Source organism: Pseudophryne corroboree, unplaced genomic scaffold, assembly GCF_028390025.1.
Source record: "Pseudophryne corroboree isolate aPseCor3 unplaced genomic scaffold, aPseCor3.hap2 scaffold_144, whole genome shotgun sequence".
In the NCBI taxonomy this organism is placed as follows: Eukaryota; Metazoa; Chordata; class Amphibia; order Anura; family Myobatrachidae; genus Pseudophryne; species Pseudophryne corroboree.
The window spans coordinates 1,419,247-1,440,052 of record NW_026968068.1 but is presented as its reverse complement, the minus strand read 5'-3'; the positions used below and the strand labels follow the sequence as shown (position 1 = coordinate 1,440,052).

The 20,806-nt window shown below is 43.6% G+C and overlaps 1 non-coding gene and 1 pseudogene across 1 annotated transcript; one reads left to right on the top strand and one right to left on the bottom strand.

Moving 5' to 3' along the window:
* The first annotated feature begins 1,883 nt into the window (after positions 1-1,883).
* Positions 1,884-2,046, top strand: LOC134997273 (U1 spliceosomal RNA). Its single transcript, XR_010199819.1, has one exon. It is a non-coding gene; the product is annotated as a U1 spliceosomal RNA (small nuclear RNA).
* Positions 2,047-5,298: 3,252 nt separating this feature from the next.
* Positions 5,299-5,477, bottom strand: LOC134997457 (U1 spliceosomal RNA; annotated as a pseudogene).
* Positions 5,478-20,806: the final 15,329 nt, after the last annotated feature.

Below are 20,806 nucleotides of genomic sequence, written 5' to 3'. Positions count from 1 at the left end.
ATCACCAAAATCTGATAACAAGGTCAATTACGTCCCTGGGTGGGATTGAACCACCAACCTTTTAGTTAATAACCATACACACAGACTGATTGCGCCACAGCGACACTTTGCAAAAGTACATACTGACAAATGCTAATAAGCATTCATCTAGAACGTTTCCTAGAAACATTTTAAAAAGTCAATAATGTGGAGAGTTTTTGTAAGATGTTTCTTCCATCAACCAATAAAGAAACACATTGGAACTTTCCCATGATAAGTGAGTGCTTCAGGACCTCTTGCACTTACATGTGCAGCAGAGTACTGTAATGGAAGCATGCCGGGTCCATAACCCAGAGGTAGGCAGATTGAAACTATCCTCTGCTATATGCATTTTTTTTTGTTAATTAAAGTAATCCAAAACTGGGATTGATATTTTTGCTCTTTTATTTTTACTTAAAGTACAATAACTTTTACCATTTTAATTTGTTTTAATAGTATATTGACAGTATTGTTTTCTTTCAAAAATCCAATTAATTTTCTTTACCCGATTATTAAAATGGTAATTGACAAAAACAAACTACATTGTCACCAGAAGAGCAATACAAAATGTACAAGTGATATATTAAAATCATCTTTCCAGCTTGAATTTCAATGATGCATTGGGGCAACGATTTTGTGAGAAACATCTTCACCCTTTAATAAAGATTTTCTTAATTCCTTACCTGTGTGCTAATAAGATATCACCTTGTTTTCACATTAAACAGACTTCCACATGAGAAAGCAGCAAGGATGCAGTGGCGTTAATGTTTCCTGGTGTCAACCTGTATTATTTCAGTAGATATTGAAATGAGGATGCATCTTGCTGCCTTTCCAATGAAGCAAGTTTAATTTAGTAATAGGTGAAAAACCATCCAAGAGCTGTTTAATCACTCAATTGGATTTTTTTGCCAGCATATTTCTTTTTCTCTGCAACCCACTGCTAAATTGTGCTTCCTAGCTGTTTTTATAAAATCACTGAATCAAATCTAACTCTGATTACATCAGAGAAGTCTAAATACCTACCACCATAACAGGGGGTTTGAAATTTTGACTTGTCTACTTAAAGATCACCAAAATCTGATAACAAAGTCAATTACATCCCTGGGTGGGATTGAACCACCAACCTTTTGGTTAATAGCCATACACACTAACTGATTGCGCCACAGCGACACTTTGCAAAATTACATACTGACAAAGGCTAATAAACAATCATCTAGAACGTTTCCTAGAAAAACTTTAAAAAGTCAATAATCTGGAGTGTTTTTGTAAGATGTTTCTGCCATCAACCAATGAAGAAACACATTGGTACTTTCCCATGATGAGTGAGTGCTTCAGGATCTCTTGCACTTACATGTGCAGCAGAGTACTGCAATGGAAGCATGCTGGGCCCATAACCCAGAGGTAGAAAGATTGAAACTATCCTCTGCTATATGCATTTTTTTTGTTAATTAAAGTAATCCAAAACTGGGATTGATATTTTTGCTCTTTTATTTTTACTTAAAGTACAATAACTTTTACCAATTTAATTTGTTTTAATAGTATATTGACAGTATTGTTTTCTTTCAAAAATTCACTTAATTTTCTTTTCTGTGTGCTAATTAGATATCACCTTGTTTTCACATTAAATAGACTTCCACATGAGAAAGCAGCAAGGATGCAGTGGCGTTAATGTTTCCTGGTGGTAGTGGGGTACTGTGTTTGTGCTTTCCTCTGGTCAGCTCTGGTAAAAGTCAGATTTCTTTGTCTCAGATCTTCCTCTAGCCTTGTTCTTCTTTCGAGAGTTCCCTTGTGCTGCCTCAGTTGGATCTCCTTCACTTGACAGGGGGGTACCCGAGCAGCGACCCTCCCCAGCACTAGCCCAACTCCTACTTACCTGCCAGGTGAGATACTATGATCAGGAAGGTGCTTCTCCCAGGGAAAGGCTCACCCATTGCACTCTGGGTGTGCTGCTCCTGCGATTTCCCCAAATGTGGGAAACTTGACTGCATAATTTGTGTTTCCCCTGGTCGGCTCTCGTATAATTCAGATCTCTTTGTCTCAGGTCTCTCTCCAGCCTAGTTTGCTGTCTGTTTCCACTTCTCTTTTCTTAAACCGCTCCCTTCTATGCCCTTGTGCACCTTAATTAAATCTAACTCTGATTACGTCAGAGAAGGCCAGGTACCCTACACCATAAGAGGGGGTTTGAAATTTTGACTTGTCTACTTAAAGATCACCAAAATCTGATCACAAGGTCAATTACATCACTGGGTGGGAACCTTTTGGTTAATAGCCCATGTAAGTGCAAGAGATCCTGAAGCACTCACTCATCATGGGAATGTACCAATGTGTTTCTTACAAAAATTCTCCAGATTATTGACTTTTTAAAGTTTTTCTAGGAAACGTTCTAGATGAATGCTTATTAGCCTTTGTCAGTATGTACTTTTGCAAAGTGTCGCTGTGGCGCAATCAGTTAGTGTGTATGGCTATTAACCTAAAGGTTGGTGATTCAATCCCACCCAGGGACGTAATAGACCTTGTTATCAGATTTTGGTGATCTTTAAGTAGACAAGTCAAAATTTCAAACCCCCTCTTATGGTGTAGGGTACCCGGCCTTCTCTGATGTAATCAGAATTAGATTTGATTAAGTGATTTTATAAAAAACAGCTAGGAAGCACAATTTAGCAGTGGGTTGCAGAGAAAAAAAATTATGCTGGCAGAAAAGTCCAATTGAGTGATTAAACAGCTCTTCATTTTCTGATTTTATGTTTATGCTAACAAATTTGCTCTCTGAAAAGTGTCCACAAAGCCAAGTCTCTGATTAACACCTTTGTAGGAATGGTTTTTCACCTATTACTGAATTAAACTTGCTTCATTGGAAAGGCAGCAAGATGCATCCTCATTTCAATGTCTACTGAAATAATACAGGTTGACACCAGGAAACATAAACGTCACTGCATCCTTGCTGCTTCCTCATGGGGAAGTCTGTTTAATGTGAAAACAAGGTGATATCTAATCAGCACACAGGTAAGGAATTAAGAAAATCTTTCTTTATGGGTGAAGATGTTTCTCACAAAATTGTTGCACCAAGGCATCATTGAAATTCAAGCTGGAAAGATGATTTTAATATATCACTTGTACATTTTGTACTGCTCTTCTGGTGACAATGTAGATTGTTTTTGTCAATTACCATTTTAATAATCGGGTAAAGAAAATTAATTGGATTTTTGAAAGAAAACAATACTGTCAATATACTATTAAAACAAATTAAAATGGTAAAAGTTATTGTACTTTAAGTAAAAATAAAAGAGTAAAAATATCAATCCCAGTTTTGGATTACTTTAATTAATAAAAACAATGCATATAGCAGAGGATAGTTTCAATCTGCCTACCTCTGGGTTATGGACCCAGCATGCTTCCATTACAGTACTCTGCTGCACATGTAAGTGCAAGAGATCCTGAAGCACTCACTCATCATAGGAAAGTACCAATGTGTTTCTTCATTGGTTGATGGAAGAAACATCTTACAAAAACTCTCCACATTATTGACTTTTTAAAATGTTTCTAGGAAACGTTCTAGATGAATGCTTATTAGCCTTTGTCAGTATGTACTTTTGAAAAGTGTCGCTGTGGCGCAATCAGTTAGTGTATAAGGCTATTAACCAAAAGGTTGGTGGTTCAATCCCACCCAGGGACGTAATTGACCTTGTTATCAGATTTCGGTGATCTTTAAGTAGACAAGTCAAAATTTCAAACCCCCTCTTATGGTGTAGGGTACCTGGCCTTCTCTGATGTAATCAGAGTTAGATTTGATTAAGTGATTTTATAAAAAAAACAGCTAGGAAGCACAATTTAGCAGTGGGTTGCAGAGAAAAAGAAAAATGCTGGCAGAAAAATCCAATTGAGTGATTAAACAGCTCTTCATTTTCTGGCTTTATTTTTATGCTAACAAATTTGTTCTCTGAAAAGTGTCCACAAAGCCAAGTCTCTGATTAACACCTTTGTAGGGATGGTTTTTAACCTATTACTAAATTAAACTTGCTTCATTGGAAAGGCAGCAAGATGCATCCTCATTTCAATGTCTACTGAAATAATACAGGTTGACACCAGGAAACATTAACGCCACTGCATCCTTGCTGCTTTCTCATGTGAAAGTCTGTTTAATGTGAAAACAAGGTGATATCTAATTAGCACACAGGTAGGGAATTAAGAAAATCTTTATTTAAGGGTGAAGATGTTTCTCACAAAATCGTTACCTCAATGCATCATTGAAATTCAAGCTGAAAAGATGATTTTAATATATCACTTGTACATTTTGTATTGCTCTTCTGGTGACAATGTAGTTTGTTTTTGTCAATTACCATTTTAATAATAGGGTAAAGAAAATTAAGTGGATTTTTGAAAGAAAACAATACTGTCAATATATTATTAAAACAAATTAAAACAGTAAAAGTTATTGTACTTTAAGTAAAAATAAAAGAGCCAAAATATCAATCCCAGTTTTGGATTACTTTAATTAACAAAAAAAATGCATATAGCAGAGGACAGTTGCAATCTGCCTACCTCTGGGTTATAGGCCCAGCATGCTTCCATTGTAGTCCTTTGCTGCACATGTAAGTGCAAGAGATCCTGAAGCACTCACTCATCATGGGAAAGTACCAATGTGTTTCTTCATTGGTTGATGGAAGGAACATCTTACAAAAACTCTCCAGATTATTGACTTTTTAAAGTTTTTCTAGGAAACGTTCTAGATGAATGCTTATTAACCTTTGTCAGTATGTACTTTTGCAAAGTGTCTCTGAGGCGCAAACAGTTAGCGTGTTCAGTTGTTAACCAAAAGGTTGGTGGTTCAATCCCACCTAGGGACGTAATTGACCTCGTTATCAGATTTTGGTGATCTTTAAGTAGACAAGTAAAAATTTCAAACCACCTCTTATGGTGTAGGGTACCTGGCCTTCTCTGATGTAATCAGAGTTAGATTTGATTAAGTGATTTTATAAAAAAAACAGCCACGAAGCACAATTTAGCAGTGGGTTGCAGAGAAAAAGAAATATGCTGGCAGAAAAATCCTATTGAGTGATTAAACAGCTCTTCATTTTCTGGCTTTATTTTTATGCTAACAAATTTGTGCTCTGAAAAGTGTCCACAAAGCCAAGTATCTGATTAACACCTTTGTAGGGATGGTTTTTCACCTATTATTAAATTAAACTTGCTTCATTGGAAAGGCAGCAAGTGATGTCATCCAAGCAGTGGGTCAAAGTTGGCTTCAAACCTCGTCTGCTTATGAAAAGAGAAAAGGGGTATGCAGGGCATGGCGGCCTTTTGCGGTGCTTGGATGACCCCTAGTTCGCATTAAATAATGCAGTCGAGTTTCCCACATTTGGGGAAATCACAGGGGTCAGCATACCCAGAATGCAATGAATGAACCGCACCCTGGGAGTACAGTCTTCATGACCATGGTATCTCCTATGCAAAATAAGTATGATTTGGGATAGGGCTGGGGAGGGCCGCTGCTCAGGCACATCTCTGTCAAGTAAAGGAGATTCAACTGAGGCAGCACAAGGGAACTCTCATCTGGGGACAACAACTGCAGGGAGAACACATATTTTCAGATGAACATGGGAGGGCAGAAGGCTGCCTAATACTGAAGCACCCCCAAACAACAAACCAAATGCAACAACTAGTGCAAGCATTCCTGGGGGAAGGCCTGCAGCAGATGGATTTGCATATGGCGATGTCATCCAAGCAGTGGGTCAAAGTTGGCTTCAACCCTCGTCTGCATATGAAAAGAGAAAAGGGGCGTGCAGGGCATGGCGGCCTTTTGCGGCACTTGGATGACCCCTAGTTTGCATTAAACACCTCCACCCTCCGTCGGTGTGGGGCTCATGTTGGCTATGCCCCAGCCCCTGAAGCATTCAAGCTGATTTCTTGCAGCAGCTGGGCACTGTAACAGCTCCAGAGCTGCTCTGTAAGGCAAGTAAAAGGGTGTGGGCCCTGCAGCACTACCTGTAGTTCGCATTGTGCGAGACCCCTAGTTCGCATTAAACACCCCCACCCTCCTTCGGTGTGGGGCTCATGTTGGCCATGCCCCAGCCCCTGAAGCATTCACGCTGATTTCTTGCAGCAGCTGGGCACTGTAACAGCTCAAGAGCTGCTCTGTAAGGCAAGTAAAAGGGTGTGGGCCCTGCAGCACTACCTGTAGTTTGCATTGTGCATTGGAAGGCACAAAGTAAGCAGACGGGAGGAGAAGTCAGGATAGTGCACAAGGGTATAGACGGGAGGGGCTCAAGAAAAAAGAAGTGGAAACAGACAGCAAACTAGGCTTCCAATGCACAATGCAAACTACAGGTAGTGCTGCAGGGCCCACACCCTTTTACTTGCCTTACAGAGCAGCTCTGGAGCTGTTTAATCACTCAATTGGATTTTTCTGCCAGCATAATTTTTCTCTTACGTCCTAGAGGATGCTGGGGACTCCGTAAGGACCATGGGGGATAGACGGGCTCCGCAGGAGACATGGGCACTTAAAGAAAGACTTTAGATCTGGGTGTGCACTGGCTCCTCCCTCTATGCCCCTCCTCCAGACCTCAGTTTACTACTGTGCCCAGAGGAGACTGGGTGCTTTTCAGGGAGCTCTCCTGAGTTTCCTGACAGAAAGTATATTTGTTAGATTTTTTTATTTTCAGGGAGCCTGCTGGCAACAGACTCCCTGCATCGAGGGGCGGAGGGGAGAGATGCACACCTACTTCTGTGAGTTGATAGGCTCTGCTTCTTAGGCTACTGTACAGCATTAGCTCCAGAGGGATCGGTACGCAGGTCTCACCCTCGCCGTCCGTCCCAGAGCCGCGCCGCCGTCCCCCTCGCAGAGCCAGAAGATAGAAGCCGGGTGAGTATGAGAAGAAAAGAAGACTTCAGAGGCGGCGGAAGACTTCATGATCTTCACTGAGGTAACGCACAGCAGTAAAGCTGTGCTCCATTGCTCCCATACACCTCACACACGGCAGTCAGTGTAAGGGTGAAGGGCTCAGGGGGGACGCCCTGGGCAGCAATATAGACCTCTCTTTGGCAAAATAAATATATATGCAGCTAGGCACTGTATATATATATATAAGAGCCCCCGCCATTTTTTTACTATATTTGAGCGGGACAGAAGCCCGTCGCTGAGGGGGTGGGGCTTCTCCCTCAGCACTCACCAGCACCATTTTCTCCACAGCACCGCTGAGGGGAAGCTCCACGGACTCTCCCCTGCTTATACCACGGTAGAAAGAGGGTCTTAAAGAAGAGGGGGGCACATAATTAGGCGCATATATATATGGAAATACAGCGCTACTGGGTAAACATAAAATTATTGTGTTTTTTTCCTGGGTCATATAGCGCTGGGGTGTGTGCTGGCATACTCTCTCTCTCTGTCTCTCCAAAGGGCCTTGTTGGGGAACTGTCCTCAGATAAGAGGATTCCCTGAGTGTATGGTGTGTCGGTACACGTGTGTCGACATGTCTGAGGTAGAAGGCTCTCCTAGAGAGGAGCAGGAGCAAATTAATGTGGTGTCTCCATCGACAACGCCGACACCTGACTGAATGGATATGTGAAATGTTTTAAGTGCTAATGTAAACTTATTACACAAGAGATTAGACAAAGCTGAAGCTAGGGAACAGTCAGGGAGTCAACCCATGCCTGTCCCTATGTCGCAGGGACCTTCGGGGTCTCAAAAGCGCCCACTATCCCAAATAGTTGACACAGATACCGACACGGATTCTGACTCCAGTGTCGACTACGATGATGCAAAGTTACAGCCAAAATTGGCTAAATGTATTCGATATATGATTATTGCAATAAAAGATGTTTTGCACATCACAGAGTCCCCTGTCCCTGACACGAGGGTACACATCTATAAGGGAAAGAAACCTGAGATAACCTTTCCCCCCTCACATGAGTTGAACGAATTATGTGAAAAAGCTTGGGAATCTCCAGACAAAAAGCTGCAGATTCCCAAAAGGATTCTTATGGCGTATCCTTTCCCGCCAATGGACAGGATACGGTGGGAATCCTCCCCTAGGGTGGATAAAGCATTGACACGCTTATCCAAAAAGGTAGCGCTGCCATCCCAGGATACGGCTACCATCAGGGACCATGCTGACCGCAAGCAGGAGGTTACCCTAAAGTCCATTTACACACATTCTGGTACCTTACTCAGACCGGCAATTGCGTCGGCCGGGGTTGTAGTGCGGTGGCAGCATGGACAGATACCTTATCAGCAGAGATTGAGACCCTAGATAAGGATGCTATGTTATTGACCATAGGGCATATAAAAGATGCTGTCCTATATATAAGAGATGCTCAAAGTGACATTAGTCTACTGGGTTCTAGAATAAACGCTATGTCAATTTCTGCTAGACGAGTCCTATGGACCCGGCAATGGACAGGTGATGCCGACTCAAAAAGGTATATGGAGGTTTTACCTTACAGGGGTGAGGAATTGTTTGGGGAAGGTCTCTCGGACCTAGTCTCCACAGCTACAGCTGGTAAATCAAAATTTTTGCCTTATATTCCCTCACAGCCTAAGAAAGCACCACATTATCAAATGCAGTCCTTTCGATCACAGAGAAACAAGAAAGTACGAGGTGTGTCCTTTCTTGCCAGAGGTAAGGGCAGAGGGAAGAAGCTGCACAACACAGCTAGTTCCCAGGAACAGAAGTCCTCCCCGGCCTCTACAAAATCCACCGCATGACGCTGGGGCTCCGCTAAAGGAGTCCGCCCAGTTGGGGGCACGTCTTCGAGTTTTCAGCCACATCTGGGTTCATTCGCAGGTGGATCCCTAGGCAATAGAAATTGTTTCTCAGGGTTACAAGCTGAAATTCGAAGAGGTGCCTCCTCGCCGGTTTTTCAAATCGGCCCTACCATCTTCTCCCCAGGAAAGGGAGATAGTGTTAAATGCAATTCACAAATTGTATCTTCAACAGGTGGTGGTCAAGGTTCCCCTGCTTCAACAAGGAAATGGAAATTATTCGACCCTGTTTGTAGTCCCAAAACCGGACGGTTTGGTCAGACCCATATTAAATTTAAAATCCCTGAACCTATACTTGAAAAGGTTCAAGTTCAAGATGGAATCGCTAAGAGCGGTCATCGCCAGCCTAGAAGGGGGGGATTTTATGATATCTCTGGACATAAAGGATGCATACCTTCATGTACTCATTTATCCACCTCATCAGGCGTACCTAAGATTTGCGGTACAGTATTGTCATTACCAATTTCAGACGTTGCCGTTTGGTCTCTCCAGAATTTTCTCCGAGAATTTTCACCAAGGTAATGACGGAAATTATGGTGCTCCTGCGAAAGCAAGGTGTCACAATTATCCCGTACTTGAACGATCTCCTCATAAAAGCGAGATCAAGAGAGCAGTTGCTGAACAGCGTATAACTTTCACTGAAGGTGTTACAGCAACACGGCTGGATTCTCAATATCCCGAAGTCGCAGTTGGTTCCTACGACTCGTCTGACTTTGCTTGGGCATTATTCTGGATACGGACCAGAAAAGGGTTTATCTTCCGATAGAAAAGGCCCAGGAACTCATGACTCTGGTCAGGAACCTATTGAAACCAAAACAGGTGTCAGTGCATCACTGCACTCGAGTCCTGGGAATGATGGTGGCATCATACGAGGCCATTCCCTTCGGCAGGTTCCATGCGAGGATCTTGCAATGGGACCTACTGGACAAGTGGTCCGGGTCACATCTACAGATTCATCAGTTGATCACCCTGTCCCCCAGGGCCAGGGTATCTCTCCTGTGGTGGCTGCAGAGTGCTCACCTTCTAGAGGGCCGCAGGTTCGGCATTCAGGACTGGATCCTGGTGACCACGAACGCGAGCCTCCGAGGTTGGGGAGCAGCCACACAGGGAAGAAATTTCCAAGGTCTTTGGTCAAGTCAGGAGACTTGTCTTCACATCAACATCCTGGAGCTAAGGGCCATATACAACGCCCTATGTCAAGCGGAGACCTTACTTCGCGACCAACCAGTTCTGATCCAGTCAGACAACGTCACCGCACTAGTTCATGTAAACCGCCAAGGCGGCACAAGGAGCAGAGTGGCGATGGCGGAAGCCACCAGAATTCTTCGCTGGGCGGAGAATCATGTAAGCTGTCAAAGTCAGAAAAATATCACGATGCACACTGCCATATTTGCACCTCATATGTGTCCCTGCTGCGCATGCGTGCGCTCTCCCGTGCGTGCGCATACTCGCTGTTGCGGGTACCCGCAGGCGCACGGTATGCGCATTTACGGTAGAGATTGTGTGCGTCTAGCGGGCGACTCTTTCGTTACATATTTTCACCATATAATGCATTTTGTAGATTATGGTCCCTTTAATAGATTCTGAAAGTTTAGTTAATGTAGTATGATCCTGGACAGAGAGATCCCTCATTGTTTGATACGAAGGGTCAGACAGGAGTAATACAGTGGTGTTTAGTATCCATCGGAAGAGTATTTAATTAGCAATATTCCGGTGTTGGTTTGAAGCGGATCAATCGCTCGTGCGAATAGTTATGGACATAAGAAGTTTATGAACATTTACTGTATTTGCACTTACTTATCCATGCGGCGGGAAACCCAGTTTCCCTCCCACCTGAGCTGTTGGAAATAGTCACAGCCCACCTGTATGAATCAACCTATGACCTTTTGTTATAATGCGAAGACGAATTCCTGTGTCCAATGAACAATGAGATTGTAGGGACCATTGAATTGTATTGTGTGTGGGGCATAAATAGACAGGCCGATCACATCCAGCACTCACTCTTCATCGGTTATCATTGCTGAAAATCGGGAGCTGGATGTCCAGAGGCGCATGCGATCGTTTCCTTTGTGCGTAAGTTTTCTCCGTAATCATATTGTCTTTTCTTGTTATTATGGGCCATATCTTTCTCTCTCTCTCTTCTCTTTCTCTCATTTTCTCTTAAACGTACTTGTATTGTATTTACTGTGTAGTTACCTGGTTAGTTAGTCTATGTTATATTGTAGTGTATGACTTGTATTGTATTAATTCTTTTGCAAGTATAACATTCATAATATATATATTAGGCGTTGGACCCTAAGCACGGTATTTGTGTATTTCTTATAGTGTTAAGTATTCTCAGAGCGTCGGTGACGCTCGAACAGCTTTTGAGTTAATAAGGTTATACAGTGTTGCATTTACACCCTATCTCTACACTAAGGTTTTACAGCAAATTACATTGTTTGTGGTTTAGACATAAAGGTTTAACATTGTGAGCGTCGGCGCCGCTCGTGATCTCCTCGTGGTCTCGAGCGTCCGCTACGCTGATAGCGTAGCATTACGGTAGTCGCTCACCTATAAGTGTGCCCGATACCAACAGCGTATTCTCGTGAGCGTCTGTATCGCTTGAGCAGCCCGCTCCCGATACAGCGTCCGTTACGCTATAGCGAACCATTACGTTAGTCAGCAGCCAATAGCGTGCCTGCCTGTGATCTCTTGGCCGTGAGCGAACGTGACGCTTGAGCGTCTCGACCACGGCTAAGCGATTGTTACGCAACGAGCGTACCCTTACGGTACTCCATACGCAAATAGCGTACAGTGTTCTTAGACCTCACAAAGGGTTTTAAATAAGATAAATATTTAGCTTTATCAATTGGCGGCTCGTCCTGTCCTTCACATATCTCTGCTAGGTAATTTCAGCAGACATTATCCATCAGCAAAGGGCGGGAGATCATATTCTTCGCAGTGCTGACGGGATAAGCGTCTGTTTCGCTTAGTAAAGGGTGCTGAAGGAATCCGGGAACCGGAGGTAAGAACAACACACTAGTGTCTTTTAAAACTGTTTATTTCTATCTTGCGTACGCACACACGCATATCTGCATTTCTTTTTCATTCGTGTATTTTCATATATCACTCTCCTGTTTGCCATTTTATAATTGATAAAACGTGCTAAGAGAGATTTGTCGCTATTTCATAGTTAAAGTGTAAAAGTAATGCGTTAAGGGATAAAGTGTAAAGCACACACGCAGCTCTACCTAAAGGTAAAAGGAGAGATTGGTGTGTTGCACGGTAGACGACTGAGGATCATCTACATTGATAAAACGTGTTAGTTGTGTTACGGTGGACATTGGTTTTGTATACACGTGTCTCTAACAAAAGGCTGAGACTCGCGTACGCAAAGGCCGACGCACGCAGCGTAAATTATGCAACGGAGCGTCTGGGTACGCCCACGTAACTCAAATCACACGATAGTGTTGATTTTTAAATAGCACAATAAGCGATAAATAGCGCAATAAGCGATAAATATCGCAACAGGCGATAAATAGCGCAACAAGCGATAAATAGCGCAACAGGCGATAAATAGCGCAAATCTATTTTAAATCCGAAATTTAAATTAACAGATCCTTCTCCAAATTTACAACACATCTGGTCTAAAGAAAAATTTCTGTGCAGAAATAGAAATAGAAACAAAAGTGTGTATGTGGTGAGTGAGTGTTTGTTTTTACAATTTTGGGGATTGAACCACAGAAATCATCGAGTTCTCGTGAAGTACATACGTGTAAGTGACATACGTGGTGGCTAGGGAGGCATCTCTGGTTAAACATAAAATTTGAGCATTAGAGTGTAGCAGACCAGGAGGTCATACTGTAACAGACCAGGAGGTCAGACCAGGAGGTCGCATAACAGACCAGGAGGTCCAAGTACAGCAGACAAGGAAGTCCGCTATAGAGACAAGGCACAACACCAAGAAGGGTTGGTGCGACACCCATATAGGCCATAAAAAGCTCAGGCTGAAGGAATTCGCAGCTGCTGAATGTCGATTCCACTGGTCGCTCCGTACATAAGATTAGTTGCTTATGTGCTGAACGATTGTACCGCACGTAATTGTGTGCATTAAGTTAGTCTGACCAGTACCATTTGTGTACAAACCCGGTCATAAAACTATTTGTACATTCTGACGTTATTTGTGTAATTTTTTATTTTCTGAAGGGAAGTTCGCTGGTCACTCAGGAATTGTCCAACAACCAATAGTTACTGGAAAGAGTAAGTGTTCTTCGGATATCTCTCGCATGTTCCAGTAAATAGAGGTTCATAGGGGCCCTGGGTCGAGTACGCCAGCGCTATATCAGTGTGTGGGCGTATTGGTCGGCGTGGGCGAGTGAGTGAGGTGCTCGGTAAACTTCACCGTCAACCTATCTTTTAATATTTTGGTTTTTTGTAAGGGTTCGCAGAAGACCCTGAGATAAAGGTCAGAGGTAGAGCAAGCAACACCTGCAAATTATGGGGGCCAGTTGTTCAGGAAGGGGGCGATCAACCTCGGTTCGGGTTGATTCAGTAAACCGACCAGTCGGGTCGGCAAGGTATGTAATGTGTGAAAAATATGGTTTACATACAGAAATTTTATGTGATGAATGGGAGAGAATGACAGTACATGACGGGGAGAAATTTCCAAGAGTAGGTAGCTTCAGCCCAGAAGTGTTAATGAATTTAAGGAGGAGGATATGTCTCATTAAATCAACAAAGAGACGAATCCAACATTATGATTATTTGCAGCTATGGCAACAGGAGGGTGAAATACAGAGAGGATTGGCTCTGGCGGCGGGATCTGGCCCTATCAGGAAACTGATAGCCACGGCCCCGCCGCCACCATACATATCAGGAGAGAAATTGGTTGCGGAGAATGACGCATCAGGGGGTAACAAACAGGCACTTAGCAACTGTATAAATGTTAAGGATAATGTTAATAAGTTAACCAATGCAAGCATTAACCCGTGCAAGTTGTACCCTGTTTTGAACTTTCCCCAGGAGTGTGATCAAGAGGACGAATCGGCAACAATATCGGCGCTCTCTCTAGCAGCCACTATATCAGAAACGACAGTAGGCACGGCCCAACCCATAAGATTAGTAACAAAGCCCCCTAGCGGAGGGACAGGTGAGGTCGTATCAACGGGTAAGTACGGCACCTTACACTATGCTGAAACCATTTCACCACAGGCTGTAGAATCTACACAGAATGATGTTAGTAGACTTAATCCTGTTAGGGTAATAGCTGTTCCAAATGGGAAAACTGACACATCAGGAGTCACTCCTATCAGGAACATTGCCATGTATATCCCATTTTCCAGAATGGAATTAAGGACCATAGTGTCTGAATTCCCTGACCCCAGAAAATACTTAGTTGCTAGCCAAAAATACATCAGAGACCTAGGAAACACTTTAGAGCCCAATAACAAAGACTGGCAGATATTGCTGAGGGCATGTTTACCCTCCAATGTCGACTCAGCTCAATTTTTAGCTGACTGTGGATTGGATCTGGATGTACCTCTTACAGATGTGTACAACAAAGATAACGTAAAAAGAATAAATTTACAGTTAAAGGAGTATTTCCCAGCTGTAGCCAAATGGAATAGAATTTTTTCCATTAAACAAAAAGAGACAGAAACAGCTGCTGATTATTTTCACCGGGCATTATTAGAAATGGCAAAGTACACTGGCATAGAGGACATTAGGACCAATGCAAACCATCAAGAAGTAGCAGTATCTGTGCTAATGGATGGTTTAAAAGAAGCATTAAAGACAAGGGTACAGACCACGCAACCATGTTGGCGAGGTCTGTCAGTGGCTACTTTGAGAGAGGCTGCTATTGATCACGACCGGAATATCACCAGACACAGGGAGTCGCAAGGTGATAAGTTAATGTCAGTAAGTATACAGGCCCTGACCACAAAACAGCCTGTGTTTATATCACCAAACCCTGTGGGTAAGTCAAATGTGGTAACATGTTATTTTTGTCATAAACAGGGACACATAGCACGAGACTGTAGAGCGAAAAATTCGCAAAGATCTTACCAACCCCCTAGACAACGACACGACACACGACATTGGGAGCAAGGTCCGCAGAGACGGAGTTATGAGCCACATGCAGGAGAAACAAAAAGATACCCCCCGAACAGAGACTGGCAAACTCCTGGCAGTTCCCATTTAACCCCTTCACAAGTAGTTGCTGCCAGCGGGATTCAGGGAGGTCACCATACCCAATAGGGGTGTAGCCATACCTGTAATCTGCAGCCAGTAAAATTGATTGCAAGCCTTGGGAGTGAACCTGAAATTGCAATCAATGTAGCTGGTAAATCATTAAACTTTCTTGTAGACACAGGGGCGGCCAAATCAGTGATAAATTCGACAGTGGGCATGAGAACCACTGGTAAGACAATTCCAGCCATAGGGGTAACGGGAGTAGTCCAGCACTACCCTGTTAGCAAACCAGCCGAGATTACAGTAGGGCCTTTACATACCAAGCATTCCTTTTTGCTGGCTGCATCGGCACCGACTAATCTCCTGGGAAGAGACTTATTGTGTAAAATGGGGTGCGTCATTTATTGTACTCCTGAAGGTGTATTCTTGGACATACCTGAGAATCACGCTCAGGAAGTGCGAGACATGTTAGACTCCCCATCAAAATTAATGTCACATACCATTATGACAAATAGGACTCCATCCAAAGTAGAAGAAATGACATCCCAGATACCAGAGTCACTTTGGACTAAAGATGGACAGGACACTGGATTAATGGCAAACGTAGCTCCTGTAGTTGTACAAGTAAAAGATGGTAGGATAGCTCCAAAAATCCCACAGTACCCTCTGAAGCCAGAGGTGGAGTTAGGAGTGTATCCCGTAATAGAGCGCTTGCTACAACAGGGTATTCTGGTAAGAACGTCCAGCACTGCCAATAGTCCCATCTTCCCTGTGAAAAAGAGTGGGGGGAGGGGTTACCGGCTAGTGCAGGATCTAAGGGGGATCAACAAAATAGTTGAGAGTCAGTTCCCCATAGTGCCAAATCCAGCTGTCATCCTTATGCAAATCCCTCCCACTGCGAAATTTTTCACTGTTATTGACCTCTGCTCCGCTTTCTTTTCGGTACCTCTGCACCCTGACAGCCAATATTTGTTTGCATTCACATACAGAGGAGTCCAATACACATGGACTCGATTACCACAAGGTTTCATAGACAGTCCAAGTATATTTTCCCAGGCTTTGCATGATTGTTTACAGTCTTTCCAACCAGAGAGTGGATCAGTATTAATACAGTACGTGGATGATCTACTACTGTGTTCTGATTCATTGGAAGCATCCCTGAAGGATACGAAACAGCTCCTGTTTCATCTTTCAGACACAGGACACAAGGTTTCCAAAGACAAGTTGCAATTATGCCAAACTAAGGTAAAATATTTGGGACACTGTCTAACACAAGGACTGAGACACCTGACCACTGATAGAATTCAAGCAATTAGAGACATGACTCTGCCAAAAACCCAGCAACAGATCAGAACATTTTTAGGAATGTGTGGGTATTGCCGTAACTGGATCCCAGGGTTTTCCATTCTAGCGTTACCTCTGCAGGAGATGGTCTCCTCAAACAAACCTGATCGGATTTCGCATACAGACGAGTCCGAGATGGCATTTGAGAGACTTAAACAGTGCCTAACGCAGGCACCAGCATTAGGTATGCCAGACTATGGGAAACCCTTTGAGCTGTACGGAACAGAAAGTGCTGGTTGCGCGGCAGGCGTCTTAACCCAAAAGCACGGTGATGCCAGCAGGCCAGTAGCATACTACAGCGCTCAGCTAGACACGGTAGCGCGATCCCTCCCCACATGCTTGCGAAGCGTCGCTGCGATAGCATTGCTAGTAACGAAAAGCGAAGATGTAGTGCTAGGTCACAACCTCACAATTCATACACCACATGCAGTGTCAGCCTTGCTAAATTCTGCCCAAACCAGGCACGTCTCATCAGCGCGGTTTACAAGATGGGAATTGGCACTAATGGCCCCCGTAAACATCACCATAAGGAGATGCAGTGCATTAAATCCTGCAACATATCTCCCAGGTGTGCCTGGACAGGCACAAAGGGTGGAGGATGAGAGTGGTGGGGAAGGAGAATTTAACACACAGGAGGACACACATGATTGTATGGAATATTTGACCCAAAATTTTACCGCAAGGCCTGACATCAGTGACAACCCGCTGGAAAATGTAGATCTAACTTTCTACACGGACGGTAGTTGTCACAGACAGTCAGACTCGGGAGACTTGTGTACTGGATACGCAGTCGTAGATGACCAAGGCACCATAGAAGCGGAACCGCTAGGCCCACCTCACTCAGCCCAGGTTGCTGAACTGGTCGCCCTAACCAGAGCATGTGAATTGGCTAAGGGCAAATCAGCCAATATCTACACCGACTCTAGATACGCATTCGGGGTAGTCCATGATTTCGGAGCCCTATGGCGCCTCAGAAATTTCATGACGGCAGCTGGTACACCGGTAGCGCATGCAGCTCACATCAAAAGGCTTCTAACAGCGATACAGGAACCCGACAGAGTGGCTGTTATCAAGTGTAAAGCACACACATATAGCCAGGACCCAGTATCACTTGGTAACAGCCGAGCAGACGAAGCAGCTAAGTTAGCAGCTGGTACCCCCAGACAGACAGACACCACACAACTGATGGTATTTAATACCATCAACACACAGAAGTTGTGTGAAATGCAAAATTTGTGTTCCACACAGGAAAAGGCAGTCTGGAAGGCGAAGGGATATGGCCAGGAGTCCTCAGGACTCTGGACGGATGGACAAGGTAAACCGGTGGCCCCCAGAGCATATCTTCCATGTTTAGCTGAGGCAGCTCACGGGCTGACTCATCTGGGCAAGGAAGGAATGTGCAAGTTGGTAAGAGCATATTGGTGCGCCCCAGGATTTTCATCTCATGCAAGTAAGAGAGCAATGTCATGCCTTACCTGTTTGAGAAAGAATATCGGAAAGGCAATACCAACAGAACCATCTCATATCCCACCTGCAGGCGGTCCTTTCCAGGCAATACAGATTGACTTCATTCAATTACCCCCTTGTCGAAATTTGAAATATGTACTTGTTTGTATAGATGTGTTCTCAAATTGGGTTGAAGCATTCCCGGCGGCCACAAATACCGCTATGTTTACTGCTAAGAAAATTGTGCAGGAATTTGTATGTAGATATGGTATCCCTAGAATTATCGAAAGTGATAGGGGTACCCATTTTACAGGTGATGTCTTTCAAGGAATGTGTAAGTTGATGGGAATTGATAGCAAGCTGCACACTCCATACCGTCCACAGGCGAGTGCGAAGGTGGAAAGAGTGAATAGCACTATTAAAAATAATTTGAGCAAAGTTATGGCAGAAACAGGATTGACATGGCCAGAAGCTTTACCCATTGTACTGTACAGCATCAGAACCACTCCCAGGTCCCCTCTTAATCTGTCCCCTTTTGAAATCTTGTTTGGTCGACAACCGCATGTTATGATTAACCCTCAGGATGATTTGAAGTGTAACAATGAAGTGACTGTAAAGTACCTGGTTAATATGAGTAAACAGCTAAGGAATCAAAATAATAATTTGAAGTTGGTGATTCCTGATTTACCAGATAGTAATTGTCATGACATTGAACCTGGGGAGTATGTAATGATACGAAATTTTCTACGCTCAGGTTGCCTTATTGACAGATGGGAAGGACCATACCAAGTCTTATTGACTAGCACTACAGCATTGAAAGTTGCCGAGAGAGAGACTTGGGTTCATTCGTCCCATTGTAAGAAGGTTGCTGATCCAGAGAGGTCCCGTGATAAGGAACAGACGGTAGAGGACGTTGTATCACTGGAGTGTCTGTTCCAGGAGGACTGAGGCGGCACCTGAGCATTGAAAATCACAAGATCAAAAGCAGTTGTCGATTCCCTGTTCCCTTTTATTGTTTTTCTCCAACTTCCCATCCCCTCTCCCTCAAATTATTTTCCCCCCCTTCTCATTCTTCTTCGTTTCCTCCTATAAGATGGACTTGCCCCAAGAGACTGTGATCCGGATTTTCCTGTTGACCATGATGTTGACCAGAGCAGTCTGTTCCGGCGAGAGTACCATGGAGGTCGAGAGAGGTTCTGGAATGGGTTCTGATGACAGAGATGGAGGCGTAGTTTTCCGAGAACAACATAATCAACAAGCAAAGGCGAGTATCAGAAAACGATCCGATAGCATTGACAATAGAAGGAATTGTGAAGGATTGTTAGCTGAAGAAAACTGTATCTGTAGGCTCTGTGACAACGTAGTCGAGGATGGGTGCATTAAGAAATGCTAATCCAGTTTTAATATCCACATGGACCGGCATCCCTTGAGTGACTATCACTCCTTAGTGGGTAGCGTGTTAAATCAAACAGATTGTTGGGTATGCTCTCAAGTACCTCAAGGTCATAGCAAATCAGGACTAGTACCATTTCCTTTAACGATAGGGGAGGTACTTGAGCTAAGTGGTGGGAGACCGGTGGACAGGAGGTTTAATATCTCCAGTCCTCCTAGTTTGAAGCTCCACCAATATCATGTGGATAGATCCCTCATATGTTTTAACATTTCCAATCCCCGAAAGCCGGGAAATTGGGAAGTGTCATGGAGTAACCAAACCATGACCTTTTCATATAGAGCAGATAGAATGCCGACAGATACAGAGCTTATACGCCACATAGCCAGTAGAGGAAAATCTTTCCGGTATAGGTATACCCTAGGAAGTAGGATTACGAGAGTTGGAGAGGTATCACCAGGATACTGTGCACATATCGTACAAGCTGATACGTGTACTAGACAGATGGGAGAATTAGGGTTAGGAGATTTCACATGGAAAATGTGTAATATGGTTATGTCCTACTCCGTCCCATATGTTCTCCCCGATGATGCATATTTCATATGCGGGAGGAAGGCGTATAAGTGGCTTGCCCCAAACTCTGAAGGATTGTGTTATATTGGAAAAGTATTGCCTGAGGTAATGACTGTATCACATGCCAAAATGAAAGACATACACCGTGTTGCCCAAACTCCTTATACTCACACCCATTACGAGCACGTAGTTAAACGGCACCTGATAGAAAGAACAGAGCACCCGGCCTCTGACATGATCCATGAATCCACCGGGATTCAGTTTCTACTTGCGTTAGACCTCACTCGCACCGCCAGAGGAGTGTTGAATTATAAATACATATCTGCGCTCGCAAATTTGTTAGACAATATCACAGAAATGTATGATGACACGTTTAGGTATACTGGAAGAGAACTTCAAGCTTATAAAACAGAACTAGTTCAGCATAGAATGATTCTCAATTATCTCACAGCAGTAACAGGTGGATATTGTGTCACACTGGCAACGCAGTACGGCGTGAAATGCTGCACATATATAACGAATAGTACCGAGGACCCGGTCGAGGTCATAGACCAAAAGATGGACGATATTCTCCAATTGAAGTGGGAATTTCGCAGGAGACACAATCTCACCCTTGCTGCTGTGAGTAATGAGCTGACTAGTTGGGTGTCATGGTTGAACCCGCGAAATTGGTTCTCCGGTTTAGGAGAATGGGCTCAAGGAGTTATAATGGATGTAGGGAAGTTTCTCCTATGTATCTTAGGTGTTATCATAACGATTGGCTTGATATTTAGATGCGGTCAGGCTTTAACGAAGTGCAAACGAAGTACCAGGGTGATGAATTTAAGGAGTGAGGAAATTGTAATGCGATTTCTACGGTCCGTTTCTTTCACCTGTTTTTCCGTTTTCCTCTGAGGTAAAAAGACCCACTTGGACGAGGAATTTGATGAGCCGATATACAGACAACAGATGGATTAAAGAAGAAGTTTTGACAACCTTATACACAGATTTTTGATGAACTATGCCATAGATCCCCAGTTTCCCTAGAAATTTTAAAATTACTCTAGCCCAACACTTTTGTAAATCTATGGACATTGACAAAGCTTTTTGCTCGCACCTTATGG